Source organism: Pristis pectinata, chromosome 1 (genome assembly GCF_009764475.1).
Source record: "Pristis pectinata isolate sPriPec2 chromosome 1, sPriPec2.1.pri, whole genome shotgun sequence".
Taxonomy (NCBI): domain Eukaryota; kingdom Metazoa; phylum Chordata; class Chondrichthyes; order Rhinopristiformes; family Pristidae; genus Pristis; species Pristis pectinata.
Window position 1 is genome coordinate 54,842,532 of NC_067405.1, and position 18,095 is coordinate 54,860,626.

Consider the following 18,095-nt stretch of genomic DNA (forward strand, 5'->3'; position numbering starts at 1 on the left):
GTACCAGAAGCAACCATATCAAAATAAAGGGTCAGTCATTCGCAATTGAGATGAGAAGAAATTTCTTTATCTAGAGGGTAGTGAATCTTTTGAATTCTCCCTAGAGGACTATATAGTCTTAGTCACTGAGTTCATTCAATACAGAGGTTGATAGATTTTTGGATATTAAGGAAATCACGAGATAGTTCTGGAATGTGACCTGACGTAACAACCTGAGATAAGATTAACCATGATCTCATTGAACAGAGCAAGCATGAATGGTTGAGTGGTTTCCTACTGCTTTTATTTCTTATGTTTTGTTTTAGGTTACAGTGTAGATAAATGAGCTCTGCAGGAAATTTCATAATTAAGTTCCTTTTAACAAATTGACTCAAAAGGCCACACAAATTCTACGTCTGTACAATCCGTGAATTTCGTGTCCATTTGTGTCAATGCTTTTTTATGATGGTTTTATGAAACAGGATTGATGTTTTAATATATTATATTCATGCTGATAGGGAGGGATGTTGACCTGGCAATGGAATTACATCGCCATCCCTTCACCAAGTCAGGATGAGTGTGTGGCTTGAAGGACAACTTCCAGATCGTGGTGCTCCCTTGCTTTTGCTGCCCTTGTTCCTTCCCTCTTGCTGGTTTGGAAGATGCTGTCTGAGGAGTCTGGGTGAGTAGCTGCAGTGCATCCCGTGGATGGTACAAACTACTGTTACTGTGGGTTGGTGGTGGAGTGAGTGAATGGTTGTGGATGGGGTGCCTATCAAGTGGACTGCTATGTCCTGCATGGTGTCAAGTTTCTTAAGTGTTGTTGAAGCTGCACTCATCCAGGCAAGTGGATTCCATCACACTCCTGGCTTGAGCCTTATAGATGGTGGACAGGCTTTGGGGAGGAAAGTTACTCGCCACAGGATTCCTCGCCTCCCACTGGCTCTCGTAGCCCCATTGTGTATATGGCTACTCCCGTTCAGTTTCTGGTCAATGGTAACCCCCAGGATATCAATAGTGAGGGATTCAGCGAGGGTAGTGGCACTGGATGTCAAGGGGTGATAGCTGGCGATGTGTCGAACATGCGGCACAGTGGGCAGTGCACAGAACTTCTGCGTGTTTGTAGGAAACGAGGTGCACTGCCTTTCCTTAAAAAAAATGACAATTGTGCTTTCTCTCTTCTCGGCGTCCGAACACTTTGATGGCCACTAATGATTGTACACTACACCTGCAACAAAATGATATCAGGAGAGAAAAAGTTGCCTGGATTTCGACAAGCTTTCCCCACTTAACACAGCGTTTAACGATGAAGAGAATGAATCTCCTTTTCCCATCTACACCGCTGCCAGACCCTGCCTTTGTTTTCGTCCCAACACCACTCACATCGCCGGTTCCTTTTGCATTGCCAGCGCTGTCAGTTAATTTCTTCCGCCTCCCACCCTCTCACAGGCTTTCTCTTTTGTTCTTTCCTCCCCTTCCCCCCCATCGTAAAACTTGCGTGGTCTCCAATTATTCACAATTGTGAAGAAAGGTCATCGGCCCGAAGACCTCTCCCCCTCTCTCTCTCTCTCTCCCTCGCAGATGCTGCCTGACCCTCTGACTATTTCCAACGTTTTTGTTTTGCTTTCATCTCTGCTGAAAGAAAGTAAGAAAAATGATTGCTGCCACGCCGCGGGGGGGGGGGGGGGGGGGGGTCACAGCTCTGGTGAGTCCCGCGGGGTCCGTTGGCTCACGTTGAGTTGCAGGCGGCGGATTGTTGTCCTGTGCACAGGAGGTGCATTGTGGCCGGCTGCACTGTGCCGCCACGGCTTGTGATGCATTATTGAGCAGGGGCGTCGGGTGTGTCCTGCCTCGCCGATCGCAGCGCCGTGGGTGCAGTGCTACCTTCCTGCCGCTGCGGCTCACCCTGAACTTCAGTGAGACAGGTGTTCGGGCCCAGTTCTGGGTCCAACGTCTCCTCAAAGCAGTTCGCCACCGTGAGGGTTCCAGCCGCAGAGGCAACGGGGTGCTGTTTGTTTCTCCGAGGCGCCGGTATGGAGGCACTCAGCGCTGCGACGTAAACCGAGAGGGAAGGACCGGTTCCCTTTTACCTTTCCTGCTCGAGGTGAGAGCTGTCAACCCTCTGGGTTGAGCCGGTTGGTATCTGCTCTGAGCAATGCGGCGATTAGCTGAAGATGACTCGGGGTACTGCTGGGGGGGGGGGGGGGGGATTGATCCGGTTGATGGTAGTTGGGTGTAGAAATACAGAAGGTTGGGTCGCTTCTAAAATTGACCCAACAAAAAAAATCTAGTTCGGTCGCGAACGTGAATGGTGCGTGTCGGTGAAACACGATCTGTGGACAAGCGTCACTTTAGAGCCCTTTTGAAAAGGTGGAATTAACAAGAGGTGTACATTTCTTTAAAACGCTTTCAAAACCTGGCTTTTGGGCATATCATTTATTTGAAGTTCACTTGTTGTCGAAACCCCTTTTATTTCCTGTCCCAGTCGGTTCAGTTATCCCACCGCATTGTCAACTGTTATTTCTCACACAAGCCCTTTGCGCTGATCTTTCCCACGAAAAGAGATTATTCCGCGTTAACAGTGGGATAAATACTGTGCTTCCTCATTTTTCGTTATTTTTGCAAAATCCTCAATTTTGGATATTTGCCTTGAAATCAGCGCTTGCGCGCTAGTTTGATTTTAAACTATAAATTCTGGCGCATTTGGAAAAAAAAGAATGATTACTTTTCCTTTGTGTTGCCGGGTGGTGAAGGCGGTTTCTGATTAACAAACACGCCTAGAATGTAAACCTCGCACCGACTTTAGTGTACGTAGGGTGGGAAGATAGAGTCAGCGGCCATTGCGATGTTTAGGGGCGGGAACAGAAAGAGCTGGTGATTCACCCAGCTCTTTCTGACAGACTTTACGGGTCAAAGTATCCAGATTCTTTAACGTGGATTTTTAAATTAAAAAAACATACCATAAGGATGAGGCGCAGTAGCAGACTGTCTGTGGCCTGTGTCAGGCTGTGACATTTATCAAGATCCCAGCTGATCTTCTACCTCAGTACCATCTTTCTACACTGTTCCCATATCCATTGATTCCCCTAATATCCAAGACCTATGGAACACTTCTTTGAATAAACTCAATGTCTCCACGACCCTCTGAGGTAGCGAATCCAAAGGTTCACTGCACTGTGAAGAATTGCCTGCTCACCCCAGTATTAAATAGCTCTCCCGTTATTCTGAGATTAGGACCCTTGGTTTTAAACACCTCAGCCAGGGGGAATATCCTGCCTGCATCCAGCACGGTTGAGCTCTGTAAGATATGTTTCAATGAGATCACTTCTCACTATATTCATAAGAGTCTAAGAGCTATACAGCACAGAAAAACAGGCCCTCTGGCCCAGCCCGTCCATGCCAACCAAATTCTTCCCTGAGTTAGTCCCATTTGCCTGTTTGGCCCCTATCCCTCTAAACCTTTCCTATCCACTTACCTGTTTAAATGTCTTTCAAACATAATTGTACCAGCTTCTACCATTTCCCCTGGCAGCTTGTTCCAAATACCCACCACCCTGTGTGGAAAAACTTGCCCTTGGGTCCCCTTTAAATTTTTCCCTTCTCGCCTTAAATATATACCCTCTGGGTTTAGACTCCTGTACACTGGGAAAATGACTGTGACCATCACCTTATCTATGCCCCTCATGATTTTATATACTTGTATAAGGTCACCCCTTAGCCTCCTACGCTCCAGGGAATAAAGCCCCACCTAACCAGTATCTCCTTATAACTCAAGCCCTCCTGTTCCAGTTACATCCTTGTGAATCTTTTCTGCAGCCTTTCCATCTTAATGACATCCTTCCTTAGTCGCACACAATTCTCTAAGTGCAGTGTCACCAACGTCTCATACGGTTATGACATGACATGCCACCTCTTGCACTCAATGCCCTGACCAATGAAAGCAAGCATGACAAATGCCTTCTTCAGCACCCTGCCTACCTGTGTCCCCACTTTCAGAGAACTGTGCACCTGTACCCCTAAGTCTCTCTGTTCTACAATACTCTCCAGGGCCCTGACATTCCCTGTGTAAGTCCCGCCCTGGTTTAACCTCCTTAAATGCAAAACATTGCATTCTTCTAAACTCTGGAGGATCTTGGCCTAGGCTATTCAATTTCTGTTCAAACATCATCTTAAGGACTAATCTAGTGAAGCTTCTTTATACTCCTGCTATGGCAGACATATTTTTTAGTTAGGGAGATCAAAACTGTGCACAATATTCCAGTTGCAGTCTCACCAAAGCCCTATATAATTACAGTACGACATCTCTCCCACTATTCCAGGAATCAATCAGATGAATCTTCCTTACACTTTATGTAAATCCTGTGGCATGTGACTCCTTTTTTTTGAGTAAGGAGTCCAAAACTGTGCACAGTACTTCAAGGGCAACCTCACCGAGCCTCTGAATAAATACAGTAAGACATCTTTACTCCAAGACTCAAATCCTCTCATAATAAAGACCAACATGCCATTTACCTTCCTAATTGCTTGGACCACCAACATGTTAGCTTTCAGTGACTTGTGTCCCTTTGAACATCAACATTTTCCATTCTGTCACCCTCTTTTTAAAAAAAACACTCTGCTTTTCTCTTTTATGCACTGAGGTGGATTACATCATAGTTTTCCACATGACAGAAAAAGCCCAATTATTTGGCATTTCACTAACCAGAATTGGATTAGCAGCGAGAGGACTTCCAGGCTGACATTGGATCAGCATTGAGGGAGCTCTTGGGCTGACACTGGGTCAGCACCAAGGGATTTCCTGGGACAAGGGTGGGGCAGTGCCAAGGGAGCTCCTGGGCCCAAACTGGATTAACTGGTACATCTGGTTGACCAGCAACTGTCAGCTCATGAAGGTGCTGGATAACTGATCTCTCTCTGTAAATTGTATCTGTCACATTGTCACTCACTCACTTAGCTCGTTGATACCCCATTGATTCCTCTCCGCATTCTCCTCCCTACACAGTCTTCCACCTGGACTGGTATCATCAGCAGACTTTCAAATTTGGTGCCCTCAGCTAAATCATCAATAATAGATTGTGAGCAGCTGTTACTGGAGCGCAGACTCAGATCCCTGCAATACCCTATTGGTCACAGCTTGCCAGCTTGAGAAAATAGCTCTATATTTCTCGTGAAGAGCTCAGAAGAAATGTTTTTGTGCAAAATATCAGTATTTTTAAGATGTCTTACTTGTAACCTTATGGAAGATAGTTAGAATAGAAGTTTTAATATATTCATCCTTTGAATATGGGTACCATTGGCAAAGGTATTTTATAGGCTTGGGAGGCAGTGGTGAGCCACCATTGGTGGCTAGTTTTAGTTTTTGAACCCAGTTATATGAAGGGAGCAGCAATGAATGCCAAAATAGTTGTGTCATTTGAAGCTGGCGGTGTCCTGCCTGTGAAATTGCAGGTGGCAGAGGTCCTGGATTTGAGATACACCATTAAAGAAGCAGGTATACTGGCCTTGCCCAGCCTACACTAGCAAGTCAAACCTTCTTTAATAAAGGGATTTAGAAGGTCTTGTGTATGAATCACGAGACACATAATGTAAAGAAATTAAAGAAAGAATGCAAAGCACCTCACCCACACAGCAAGTACAAACTGGTTGCTGCCAGTGGGCCATGCTTTTCACTTCTTGTCGGATTCTCTGATTGATGATACATGAATGAAGCCTACAAAGCACTTGTAACAGATCAGAAATATGAGACAATGTGGTTGATTCTTAACTGTCTCCTCAGTTCAGGGGTAGTTTAGGATGAACAATAAAGGCTGGCATTGCTGGTGACAGACATATCCTGTGAATAAATAAATGACAGTATAGTCTTGTCTGCCACAAGGGTACTTGTCTCTAAAATGCACTATGGCTGAAGCTAGTAGTAAGTGATTGTGACTGGCTTCTGGTTTCTTCCAAGCACATTGCGATCTTGTCCAATGGTAAACAGGGCCCAAGGCCTCTGTCTTGAATAGTTTCATGAGCTCCACATCACCAGCTGCCCAAGATGAGACTCAAGTGTTAAAGAGCAACTTCCCTTGACTAAAGTTTGTTTCCTATCTTCACAGTTATTTGTATCAACCACCAGATTTTGCCACCAATTTGTGACTGCAAAATGTTTTGCTGTTGTTGAAACATGCACCAAGAATATTAGAAACCAACACAAAGTCTATCAACATTTTGTTCCTATTTACAGCCACTTGTTTTAAGTGACCACAAAATCATTAATCTTTCCTGTCCTGCTTCCAAAGAGTACTCAAGATCACACAAACTGCCATTCATCTCCATTATGCGAATGTTCAGGAGAAACAGGTGATATCAAGAATACTAGATAGCATGAACACCATTGCAACAGCCAACTAAACTACTAAAATAAATCTCTGGCCAGTTGGGGCAAGCCACCCCTGAAAATCTAATATTTATTCCTGGTGAATGTGGCAGAAACTGAATTGCAAAGTTATTTTTTTTAAGCATCCTATAAAATTCTGCAAAAATAAATAACATTTAAGCTGGACAAAAGGTTCAGGATAAAGTCAACAGGTATAGAGAAAGAAGAAAGGCTGCTTTTACATAGCTTCTTTCATGTCCTCAGGACTTCCCTTCTGGACTTTTAAACTTCTGAAGTTTAGTTTCACTTGTACTGTTAGGTGACGTGTTAAACTAAGACCCACTTCCCTCCCAAATGGACATAAAAGATCCCATGGTGCCTTTTGAAGAATGTGGTATACCTCAGTGTTTTGAGCAATTTTTTCTCCCCTCAGCCAATCACCACAAAAATAGATTATCAAATCATTTACTCATTCACGCCTGTGACAAATTAGCTGCCACATTATGCTAAAAGTCATTACAACTGAAAAGTACTATCACATTTTTGGAGGTTATGAAAGGTGTAATCATATTTTTATTAACCTGGTAACTTAAGTGAGGTGAGTCTTTATTAGAAATCATGAAATGCATCCGTAAAATGACCAACAGAACCTTCCCAGTCAGTAACTAGTAACTTAGGCATTCTCTCCATATTTATTTAACAGTGAGGAGATAGGCATTTTACTCTCTTTAGGGGTGAGCTGGTGACAAGGATACATCTTTAATGTCAAGATATCCTGTGACTCTTGTGCTATGTGTTGAAAAAGAGTGCCAGAGAGTGACAAATTAATGTGGAATTACAAGATACCAAATTATCATTCAGCCCCCTCTGAAATAGGACAACTTAGGATACATGCAAAATGACTGAGGTATTTTAGACAAATATGTCTAAAGCCCCTGACACTGCTGAAGATGTGGCAACCTCTGTGCTAATACATGATTTACGAACTGGATTCTTTTTTCCCATGGTTCCATGGACTCATAATACACCTAATCTATTCATTCTTAATTGATGTTCTAGTGATGTAAAAGTATTCCAAAGAACATTTACAAAATTTAAACAACACAAAATGATGTTAAAGGCAGTTTTAACAATCTTTTCTATTGTGTTTGTTTGGTTTTTATTTCACCCATTCATTCTGTTTATTTTCCCAGAATTCCAAAGATCCCAGATTTATATCACTTTGCCTGATCCAATGCTAATGTTTTGATCATTTTAACAGGTATAATACTGAGCCATGTTGCAGCCATTTAACATGATGTATTCATGGTGCTGTAACTATGAAAGCAACTGCTGGTATTGCAGACCTGTAAAACTAGTTTGAGTAACATGATTTCTATAACAAATAAATCACTTCTACAGCACTTTATCTCCTCAGGTTTCTGTGAAATCATTAATACTGGTTCAAATGGATTGTGCAGTGATTAATATAAAGTCTATATGTCCAGAATGTATAATGGCAAGTCCAATTTTGTTGAGGAAGTAATTCAGGTTTGCAGTAGGTTATGAAAAATCAATAGGGGTGTTTTTGGTTATGCATGTTAATAAGTTGGATTTCATTTGGACGGACTGTTAACAGAATGATGTTTTTCTTGGTGCCATGATGACTAGTGAAGTCTTTGTTACTGTTGGTATCGAGGTTGAATGTGACAAGACATTAATAGGAGTCAGAAAAAAAATAAACAGAAGTAACATGCCAGTTGGTGTTGGAATCAGTTTTATTTTATATTAGTTTTAAAGTGAGGGCAGCATAATAGTCTAATGTTCACGCTATAGAGTAGAATGTTACAAGTTACTGCCATCCCTCATTGAACTGAGTTCCTAAACAGAGTTTATTCAACAGAATAAACAGATTTTCCTAGAAATTCATCCTAGATGATCGTACTTAATATATAGCTGCAGCAGCATGTTGTATTCTTCTCCAAATTCATTTCACTCAGTTTCTAAGCAATTGAGCCTTTACTTGTGAAAGTGATATCACAAAAAAACCAGGAAGAATCTGATTTTAGTTGTTAAATTTTCTTTTGTAGTACAAGTTCGATTAGTATGCCCAAAAGTAGTGTCCCAGTCTCTTTACTTCAGTATCTTTTTTATATTTATTATGAAAAGGGATGCTGTATTTATTCCATGAATATATATGCTCTGCCTTCTGAGGTGATAGTAAATGTTGGGCATTGTGCAGAATCAACAGCAAGTGACTTAGCGCACATCACAGATGCTCTCTTGGGCTATGCTAACCTGTACACAGAATGGAATAACAACAGAGCTTTTAATTTGTAATATGTTTTTAAAATTAAAGTTGAGAAAAAGATTAAATGCGTCAGTACCATCCAACTATGTCATTTCCAGGTTTGTTTCTTCTGTGTTTATTGCCAGAAACATTCAATTACATATGAGTTACTAACCAATCAGAAAAAAAATCCCCATTTAAGTGTTCATATGTTGTAAAATGTAATGTTAAAACAGCAGCAGAGTTCCTTTCTACTGTTCGTACATCAAAGTGTTTGATTGGCTAATGCTTTGTCACATGGCTTCTGGGTAGTAACCTCTACTGAAAAGCTATTAGATAATCAGAATGTGATATTTTGAAACACTATAGGGACATTTATTATTAAGAATATCACACACTGTTAATCATGCAGAAGCCGCTGGGCAGCAGGCGACTGCAAAATGTTCTTGCTGATGTTTCCCTATCCTCCCTCAGAGAGGGTGAAGCCTTCACCAGAAGCCCAGTCCCCGAGATCCAACAATTCAGCGTGGACTGGGTATTGTAACTCCTCCCAGGGAACACTTACGTCAGTTGAGAGGAGGATTGTAATTGGCTGTGTTGCCCCATATGGCCAGGTAAACCTGCCGACGGGCATTGCCCAGCCTTATTTGTGAGGAACGCCGATTTAGACTTAGCACCTACTGTTGCTTGTTTTTATATCTTTTTTTTAAATCGTTATGGAAAATGTTGAAACAATTGCAAGTAAAATAAGCTATTAGATGCAGTTAATAATAACGCTTGCTGATAAGGGGCTTTGCTGTCATATCAACTGCTCATTCCACAATAGGCTGTTTTAAAGTGGTCACCAAAAGTTTAAAAAAAACACCCCTATATTGGGAGGTTTGATAATGTATTCATCAGTCACTTGTATTTTTAAAACTGCCATTCAGATACCAAGCATTATTTTGTGTTGTTTAAATTTTGCAAACGTTCTCCTGGATACTTTTGCATCACTAGAATTAAATGTTGATCTGTTTATTCCTGTGTTTTGTTTTAATTAAGAATCTCCTGTGATGCATCTTTTCAAAAGTTTTCTTAAAGTCTATTTTCACCACACCAACTGGTTCATCCTGATCTATTCTAATTACAACCTGAAAAATTTGAATAGATTTGTCAAATATCATTTCCCTTTCTTAAATCTATGCTGACTTTACCCAATTTCATTATTATTTTCCAAGTGTCCTGTAACCACTTGTTTAATAATAAATTCTGGCATTTTCCCTACAACTGATGTAAGTTAGCCATGTATAATTCCGTTTCTCTCTCTCTCTCTCTCTCTCTCCTTTCGTAAATAGTGCAGTTAAGTGTCATCAGGATTGAAAGCCATGAAACAAAAGGACTCATTGAAACATGGATAAAAAATTGACTGAATACTGTAACAATAAAAAGAATAGTAGTGAAAGGTTGTGTTGTAGACTGGAGAAAACTGTACAGAGGTCAGTTTTAGAACTTTTCTTATTAATGATTTGGATGGATGCACAGTGCACAATTTCCAAATTTACAGATGGCATTAAACTTGGAAGTGCAGTAAGACAGAATGTAATAGACAAGGAGATAAAGACAGGCTGGTAGAATGAGTGGAAAGATGAAAATGAGTGCTGAAAAATGCAAAGTGTTAAATTTTGGTAGGGAGAATAAGAGGCAATATAAACTAGCTGGCATAGTTCTAAATGTAATTTTAAAAATTGTAGATGCTGTAATCTGAACCAACAAAAAACCCAGGAAAACTTAGAAGTTCAGGCAGTATCTGTGGAAAGAGAACAGAAAAGGGTCTGTGATTTTTCATGTTAACTCTGTTTTCCTTTTCATAGTTTCTGCCTCACCCACTTAGTTTTTCCTTTTTATTTGTTTTTGTGGTATAATTCTAAACTAGAGTATACGAGCATAGTTTGCTGAAAATGGCTGTGGGCCAATTGAGAAAGCAGTTAAAAATGGAAACAGGATGCTGAACTTTATAAACAGAGACACAGAGTGCAAAGGCAAGGAAGTCATGATGAACCTTTATGAAACTGGTTCAGCCATAACTGAAGTATTGTGTCCAGTTCTGTGTGCCATACTTAAGGAAAGATGTAAAGGCTTAAGAGAGGGTGCTGAAGAGATATACCAACATGATTCCAGGGACAAGGGAATTTAGGTATGTTGTAAGAATGGAGGAGCGGAGGTTGTTATTATTTCAACAGAGGTGGCTCTGAGAAGATATAATAGAGACATTTAAAATGAAGAAGGGTACAGGCAAAATAGGTAGAAGAAACTGTATTTATTGGCAGTGGGGGGGACCAAGAACTAGGGGACAAAGAGTGAAGATGATTGGCAAAAGAACGAAGAATGATTTGGGAAAAACAGTTTTTTTAAAATAGTGAGTAATTAGGGTAAACAATTTACAGCACAACAGTGAGAAGGCAGGCAAGTGGGACCAGCTGAATTGTCTTACATAGAGTTAGTATGGGGTCTGTGATTCTGTGATATGTTCAATAATTCACTGCCCCGCATTACTTGAACAAATTAAGTTTCTGTCCACTTAGCAAGGGGATTTCTTTCACCCAACCCAAAGGTGACTGGGAAATTCACAGTTGGAAATAAGATCATTGATTTCCTCCAAGTTTTGTGATTTCTATGTGTCCCTTTTGGGGGCATAACCAACACTAAAGTAGGCCACAATGACTGCCGATTTTATTTAAGATATTTAGATCTTTTCTAGTTAAACTATTAAATACATAATGACCATAATAATAACACATCGTGCTCTTAAGGCAGGCTACATCAAGAGTAAATTCTGCTTTAGTACTGTACTATGGAACACCAGTGAGAAAGTTATGAGTGAGACACTGTCCTTATTGTGTTTCATATGTTCGTATTGCTTTGGAAATTCTGGGAGAAATTATTTGAAAATTGTACTGTTACTTTCTTTCTCATGTTGGTCATTAAGTGCAGAATATTGAAAAAGTCAGTAGTCACATTGTCCATCATCAAAGTCACATTGACCAGAATCCTTTACATAGATTTCATACATCTAAAGTATCTATAAAATATTATTTGTCAAAAATCACTGAATGATTTGTCATAATTGCTCCAATCCCTACAAACCATTCAAAATCATTTAAAAATGCCTGTCACCTGTATATGTTTCAATAAGGTAATCTAAATTTGTTCCATGTATTGCATTTAAAAAAGTGTTTATAATCACCATATACCATGGTTGAATAGTTTGTCTTTGCTATTTGAGATTTTACCTTCGCTTATAATGTGAGAATTTTCAAGGAGATTTTTTTCTGTCTCACTACTTGCTTGACCTCTGCCATTGTTGCTGCTACTTATGGTGTGAAGCAGCCTATTTGGTTAATTTGAGGATAGTGAAGGCCAATGTAATTTTCAGACACAATATAACACCCCTACATCAACAAACTACACTTAACGAACGTAAAATGGAGGTTATGATTAGAATGAGTACATAATCATGTTATTTTCATGAATGTAAATAACAATTCTGTGATCAGAGACAAAGAGAGATACAGCAACAAGCCTTTTGACCTACTGAGAACATGCTGACCATTAAAGGCCAACTTTAAACTAATCCTACATTTATCACATTTTTTATTCTCCCCACATTATCACCAACCAACCGCCCCCGCCACACACACACACACACACACACACACACACACACACACAACCACTCACCAAGCCACTAGTGGCAATTTACAATGGCTAATTAATCTACCAACTCACACAACTCAGAAACTGGAGCAATCAGAGGAAACTTGCATGGTCACAAGGAGAATGTGCAAACTTTACATAGACAGCACCCAAAGTCAGGATTGAACCTGGGTCTCCGGCACTGTGAGCTAATGGCTCCACTAGTTGCGCAACTTTGGTGCCTACATTTTGCACTTTGTCCTTCTCTTCATGTCTCTTCTGAAAGTATTTACAGCTTCTTTAAGTTGTGTTTCATGGCTTTGAAACACCGCAAGGTATCTTGTTCAACTGAGTATTGTTTCTCTAAGAGCCTGCACATTGAGAGTCAGTGGTCCATTATACTCAGCACCATCATAATTGCTTTAATTCCACTGGAGAAATGAGGAAGGACCTTACAGTTTTCATTTTTATAAAAGGTAGATTTCCACTTTCACGTTTTTAATACAAGTGGAACTATCAATGCCTAATGCTGTATCTGGTCTTGATATGTTCCAAGGTGTTTTGAAGTTCCATTGCAATACCACACCATCATTAAGAATTGACAAGACTGAGGTACCTCTCCAGATGATCACGATTCAAGCTGACCTCATTATACAGAGAGTATGGACAGCTCCCCAATGGAAACAACGATTTTTGATGATGACTGAGATACATGCTATTTATAGTATTTTTTAACTTCCAAATCAGAGCCTAAAATAGTACAGGATAATCAGTATTTTAGAAATTTAAGTCTCAAGAACTTAGGTGCTTGCTTTATAATGTTATCTTGCCAGGAAATTATATTCTCAGTTTCTTTTATGATTCTCCCTTGATTACTTCTATTGTTGCCACTGCCACATAAGAAGGTCATAGAAGTAACACTGAGACGGACTCTCTATTCATGATGTCACTGGAATAGAACTTTATAATGTCATTTAAAGGGGTGGTGCATTCTACTTCAAATAAATTTTTCCTTAGGCTATCTCTGTATATCAGGTTCACAACCTTTAGAGCAAAAAAGACAGAAAAGTCAGCAGGCGTCCGCATTTTCATTTGTTTAAATTAGGACTTTGTGGGAATAAGATGACAACACTGCTATTCTTTTTAAACTGTTCTAATATATTTTTTAATTTTTATATCTGAACCTTGTGACATTGACTTGAATGGACTCAAATTTCCTGAAAATGAATAATCTCAGATTCTTTTTTTAATCCATTGTAAATCTATGGTGATGATGCCTTTTTTAATAGATTTTATTTCTATGGAGCATATAGATGTTTGTGATGAAGGGACAGACAATATCAGAAAGACAGCTTCTGTGCTTTGAATGAACTTTTATGTTCAACCAACATTTAGTTAAAGTACTTATCTAGCAGATGTTTTTCTTATATTGCAAATGAAGAGCAACCGGAGAGCAGCTGGTATTAGTTGTCATGGCTGGTAATGCAGGAAGTGATAATGAACAAACAAGTTTGATGTGAACTGACAGTGACAGCAACAGTGAGGTCATGATTTATGTAAATATATGTGCTCCTGTTTCTTGGCCTACCAAAACACTTTAAATTCAATGATCACTGAACATTACAGCCATCATTTTAGAAGATAAGTACTTATTTGGTAGAAAACCTTTATTTCAATTCTACTTAATTTGCAATAACATTGTTTAATCCACTTAAGGTTTGACTGTTCTCTTGCGCTCCAAGGTATAATGAAATTACAAACAGGATTACAGGGCAAAATGCTGCAATTATGTGAAACACATCAACAAAAGTTACTATTATTAGTTGATGAGGTCAGATGGTTTGGCTTTGTGCCACTTTGAACTCTTTTAAAAAAGCATATTCATCTGTCTGGGTCCCTAGCAATTATCAGCCAGCCTATTGTTAAAAACAGTATGTGAGGAGCCAGTGATGTGGCATTAGGGAATAGAAAGTAGCACTGTCCAATTGCAGTTCAGAGATCTATAAGGTGAATAAAATGAAGCACTGGATCAGATGGGACTGAAAGAGTTTCCTTTGTACGTGCTCACTGGCCTCATTTTCAGTAACCCAGTAGACTGACGATGTCCAGAGACATTTAAGAACTATTAAAATTGCTGTTAATCATGTTAAACATAGTTAAAATGTTTTAAAGAATTAAGAACACATTTAAACTAATTTTAAATTGTGTTTTTTTTAAAAAGTGAAATTTTTCTCTCCAGGAAATATTTGATCTGCAGGCCAGGAGACTCTCTGCTGGGTTCTGATCCGCTGCAGGGTACTAGGTATGACTGGCATAGGATTGGAGAAATGTATTTCCCATTGTAAAGGTGACAAGCCCAGCAAGCAGGCTTCTGCTGTTGAACCCCATCTGAAGTCCAGTGATGGAGCAGAGTGGCAGATGTACTGGCATATGTCATTCAGCATGCCCCAAACCTGCAATGGGTCCCTCACAAGTTCAGGACACACCTGTGGGGGAACAGCTGACCTCCCTGAGTCCCCTTCAGAATCACCAGCCTTAACCGACGTGATTTGACCCAATGTATGCACGTCATGAGATGCAAGTTTGAGGGTGAGGTGAACCCAGGAATGCTGGGAAAGAGTCCTGATGTTGTTGCTAGGGGGAGGATTGAGCAGTAACTATTGATGGGTTAAGTAATTTGGAAGTTGCATTCACAAGTGTGATAGCATTAAATGTTTTATGGCATAAAATCCAGATCCTCAGGCTTTGATTCTGCTATGAACTCTCAAAGCTATCTGTTCCACTGACTTTGTAGTGGTTCCCTCACATAGATCACATTTCTCTTTCTTTCCACCCCCTGCACCTAGGCCTCCAGTGCCCTGCTACAGATCTATGAGGCTGCTGTCTTTCTTGCAGCATCATTCTTCACGGTTTCCTCGGTCATCTTTTGTCGTGGAATGCCTGTCAACAATTATGCAGTTTGGGAAAAAAAAACTTTAATTAGGACACTCTCACTGAACATGGTGCAAGCCGCTCTTGCATGAATTTCAGAAGCAAAGATTGTGATTTAAAAGCTCATTATGATCCTGTATCCATGTTTGATGGCAATTGAATTTAACCCCAAAGGAGTGTTACTATTTGTTCATTGCAAATCCTTTGTAGTTGAGCATGATTGTCTCCCTGTGATTATTTAATTGCCATGACCAAAGACAAGACTGGTCTGTGATACGCAGATTTTGCTGCAACTTGGACATCTATATCCAAATGGGATGGTTGGACCTGCATTGTTGCTCTGGTCCGCAACACACTGATACTGTTGTTCCCACTTTTCGGTTTTCTGTTGCTGTTAGGTATGATTTCAAAATTTTTTGATCAGTCCATCCAGGGCAAGCCAGAGCAACAGACACCCTTAAGTTCATGTTGATTTTACACTATTTCATCCTTGCCTCAAAAGCCTTTCTCTCACCTCCTCCTGAGTGTGCGCTACAACTGGGCAAGGAGAAGGCGGCCTGAATCAGGAGACAGGAATTTGGACGCAAAGATAATCTTGTTTAATGTCAAATACTTAACATATTCCTGGTTTGTCATTCTTGATTACCAGTTCAGTGCTCAGAGGAAATTCCTTTAATGAGAGGAAATGTTGTGTCAAAATAACGGGCAAGATAATGTTGTCTGTCCCTGTACTAAACACTTTTTTTTGGAAATGAGGTTAGATTGCTGAGAAAATGCAGCTACAAATAGCTCAGTCCAGCTAAAAGAACAACACTGACCATAACATGGCAAGAATGCTGCTCTTTTAGTACTTTAATTTTAGATATGTTAGCATTTGTAAATTATGTTTATTCTTTGCTGCTTTGTTGAAATGAAATTTGTTTGTGTTGGGAATGAAATATCCATGCACAATGGAATCACAGAATGACTGCAGCATAGAAGACTGACTCCTTGTAAGAGCAATCTAGCTCATTCCCAATTCTCTAGTTTTCTCCCATATTCTTTCAATGTTTTTACAATTTCAGATGTTATTAAGCTCTCTTTTGAATACTACAATTGAATCTGGCTTCACATCCACCTTGTGGTGCATTTCAGATCCTAGCCACTCACTATGTAAAATAAAATGTTTTCATGTCACTTTTAGCCTTTTACAAATCATCTGCACTTTATCCTTAACTCCTCTGCCAACAAAAGCCATTTCTACTCTGTCTCACCCTTCCTATCATACATGATTTTAAATACCTCTATCAGATCTCCTCATGGTCTCCTCTTTCTGAGAACAAGTCCAGCTTCTCCAATCAATCCACAGAAAAAAAAAGTCCCTCATCTGAATGTGTTCTGCACCTCTCCAAAGCCTTTACGTTTCCTAAAAGAGATACCAGTTTTGGCTTGATGCTCATTAAAGTTAACCATGTTACGACACAGAAGTGAAGCAATCTCTACCCTGTACCCTCTACACTGTAACTTCATCTTCACAATGAAACCTCCCTAACACTCCAGTACAAATTTTTAAATGTTTGACTCTAACAATACTAGTCAGGATAAGACTTCCAAGCTTCCCAAGCTTCCCAGTTCTGACAGAGTCTTTAACCTGAAACGTTAACTCTGTTTCTCTTCCCATAGATGTGGCTTGACCTGCTGAGTACTTCAAGCATTTTATGTTTTTATTTTAGATTTCCAGCATCTGCAGTTTTTTAGATGTTCAGTTCCAATTTATTGCTCGCTTCTGCCAAAAGAGTGGCCTGGAATTGTTGGGCCAAATAGTCTGTCTCTGTTTGCTGCATATTTACCTCAGAAAGTTAAGTCTTGTCTATTTCAGTCACAGTGCTCTTTTAATCACATGAAGTATTAACTCTGTCTGGCCCTGAAAATTATTGCATTTCACACCTTCAGATTTTAATGGAAATTTTAAAAATATCATTTTGGTTTTACTTTTATTGCTCTCTCCATCTCTAATCCTTCCTGTACCTGATTTGACATTTAATTCACCAACAGTTCTTTGATGCTATTGTTTAAGTAGACACCCAATTGCCTGGCATACTTCTGCAGGTTCCCAATGCTTTGTTTGCCTTGCTGCTCAGACTTATGGCACAAAGTATCATTGCTATTAAACAGGCAAGTTTAACTACCGGTGGGTGCCACTGGATGCCATGTTACGGCAGGTGATGTCTCCTCAAATAGCAATGTTCTTATCTTTAAAAATATTCTTCAACCACTTTTCCCCCCTTTTAGTTCTTTATTTCTTACTAAACTAAAACATTCTTCATGTGTATATCAAGCATTGAGATTTAACAGTCTGTTTTACCCGATACACTTATATTTCTCACACACACACACACACGACACTCTTAATGATACTTGCTGAACTTGGCCAATTCCCTGCCCTAATCCAGGTGTACTGAGGTCAATTGAAGCAACCCTGCCAAGATCAGTTACCTCAGTATGTCTAGCCAAAACTTTCCTAAGCCTGCACAGTACATTGACTCAGCACCCTTTGCTAACGAAACCATAGCATGAAATTTGCTTAGCACTTTTTAAATTTCCTCAGCTTGTTGAAATTTCTCTGTTTTTAAATAATAAGGTACAGCTGTTTATCTCTGTACCTAGAGACTTTAAAACAAAATCATTTTCTTCCGAAACAGACGGTGCTGTGCATGTCTGCTTTTTCACAATTAGACCACAAACAATTGAGAAAGCAGATGATCTCTGCTGAAAGAAAGATGAACATCATCCACCCCTCCAAAATGCATGACTTGATTTCCTAGATATCAATAAATGCTTACAAGCATACTCTTTGAATTCTAAAATTCATAGAAAAGGTAATCTGATTGCATTTGAACTCAATAC

General features: G+C 39.8%; 1 protein-coding gene across 4 annotated transcripts in view; it reads left to right on the top strand.

The window, feature by feature from the left end:
• The window catches only part of mfsd6b (major facilitator superfamily domain containing 6b), a 52,543-nt gene that overhangs the window by 5,198 nt on the left and 29,250 nt on the right, over window positions 1-18,095 (top strand). Inside the window, exons 1-2 of one of the 4 annotated variants that reach the window (XM_052024302.1) lie at window positions 1,734-2,083; window positions 14,518-14,580. The gene's annotated coding sequence lies outside the window, so the exon portion shown is untranslated. Of the gene's footprint in view, window positions 1-497; window positions 662-1,477; window positions 1,625-1,733; window positions 2,084-14,517; window positions 14,581-18,095 lie in introns of those variants that run through there. The other 3 variants (XM_052024310.1, XM_052024319.1, XM_052024295.1) reach the window with 3 other exon arrangements.